Source organism: Lactuca sativa, chromosome 8 (genome assembly GCF_002870075.4).
Source record: "Lactuca sativa cultivar Salinas chromosome 8, Lsat_Salinas_v11, whole genome shotgun sequence".
Lineage (NCBI taxonomy): Eukaryota > Viridiplantae > Streptophyta > Magnoliopsida > Asterales > Asteraceae > Lactuca > Lactuca sativa.
The window spans coordinates 195,016,807-195,019,099 of NC_056630.2; positions in this window are offsets into that span (position 1 = coordinate 195,016,807).

Sequence of the window (2,293 nt, forward strand, 5' to 3'; positions counted from 1 at the left end):
TCTTTCTCCATGATCTTCCTCCCATCTCATATTTACTCCTATATCTTTTTTTCCTTCTGCCTCTCTATTCTCATTTAGACCCAATTAGTCTAATCATTTATGATAGTTTCGCCTGTCATATAGAGGTACAACATAACTCTAACTTACTAGAGCACAACCATCCAGACTAAGTCCTATCACTTTGATCCCACACTGACCCTCTGACCACTTCTCCTTTCTTGAATCCCTCGCGCATTACAATGATCCCTTACATATCCTTTACATTTAATCCCTCACGGATTATATCAAGTTTCTTTAAAGAAACTCTTACCTTGTTCTACTTATGGAACCATTTCTCAATCTTTTCTAACCACACATACTCTTATTCCTGAAGGAATAATCTATGTACATTCCCTTTCTCAATCTTTTCTACCTTGTTCCAGGAGTGAAACCCTTTCTCAATCTTTTCTAACCACACACACTCTTATTCCTGAATGAATCATCTATCTACATTCCCATGGAAATATTATATTGTTCCCGAAGGAACCATCTATCTTGTTCCCAGAAGAATCATCTTTGTATATTCTCATAATATTTCATGTGAATGTTATCGTCTCACCCTAGTCTTAAACATCACAAGTCTCATCTCAATGTATCGCATCATCTTCTCGAGAGATCTTCTACTACCACTCTACTACTTAACTTGTTAAGCATTGTAACATCCCAATTTCTAGGTATGAGATTTGTGGCTTAAGAGACAAATCTTCCTTTGGAACTTGTCGAGTTGATGGCCTCAGACTCGATGAGTAGGAAGCTCTCTACTCGACGAGTTGTATTGAATACCTCGACGAGTTGACAGCTGTTTATTAAACCCTAATTTTCAGGGTTTTGCACCGTATTTAGAGGACCTCAAGTCCTCTCTCCATCCTCCCTTACCACCTTATCGTCTAGAAACAAACCCTAGCCGAGCTAACCTTCCATTTTGAGTGTGTGTAAGGCTAAAGAGTGTGTGTTTGGTGCATTTCTTGAAGAAACTCGAAGATTTAAGAGCTTGGAACGAGGACGAGTTAATAGATTTGGCATCTACTCAGTTGTAGCAACCATTTGAAGGTAAAAAGCCACTACCTTGATCACTTGTTTGTTAGATCTCTCCATTAGAGAGTTTACGGTCATTTCTAGCTTCTTCTGGAGTCATTCTTGGTTTTGAGCATGCTTTGAAGCTAAGACTTTAGATCTGGACACTACTAGGCCCCTCTGGCCTAAAGACTCAACCTTTATCAAGCTTTGGCCAACTTTCATGCCTTAAACCCCTTTTTAAGCCTTGTTTTAGCAAGTTAGCCCCTTAATGCCATACATGGACGTAAAGCTTGCAGATTTACATAGTATCTCAGCCCTAGAAGACTAGATATACTGTTTGGAGCCTTGGTTTCACTTAAAATCGTTTGAATGAGAAAGGGGCTGAAGGAGCTCGACGAGTTGCTTAGCGAACTCGACGAGTTAGATAGGGTCGAGTTGGATAGGGTTTTCCCGCTTCTGGATTCTGAGTGAACTCGGCAAGTTGGTGAGATAACTTGACGAGTGGTTAATGTTTTTTCCCGATCTTCTAAACACTGTATGGACTAGAAGAGTTATTTGGCCACTCAGCGAGTTGACTCGAGTTTTCACAGTTTGCTAAGTTTTGAAGGAACTCGATGAGTTGCTAGATGCACTCGACGAGCTGGGTCAACATGGACTGTTGACCTTGACTGTTGACTTTGACTTTGACCAAGTTGACTTCTGAGGGTATTATGGTAGTTTAGGTCTTGATAGAATTGGTCCTATGGTGGTTGTAGGTGTTGGAGCTTGGAGCTGTGTTTTTGGGAGATTGACATTATCATCCAGTGCTACTTGTGAGGTGAGTTTTCCTCACTGTGCTAACAGGGTCTACGATACTGTGACATCCCCATTTTTCACGGCCAGAAAAGTCCGATTTCGTTTATACTTTTATAATAAAATTAGAGTAATCTTCAAATAAAAGTGTTGCGGAATTTGTTCCCAAAACAAAATATGATAAAAGTTATCAAAGCATTTCTTAAAGAAATGTATTATCATTATATTACAAAGCTCGGGATGTTATCATCGATACAGAACAAAAGCATAAACATAACATCATGGCCACAAAACAAAAATTAGCCTCAAAACATCATAGGCCTTACAACATTTTGTTCAATTTCTACAAATCCATAATCTCTCGTTAGATCATCCAACTATGCTTTTGCCACTACCTGTAATACCAGAAACTGAGTGGGTCAGGCTGGGGAGCCTGGTGAGCATA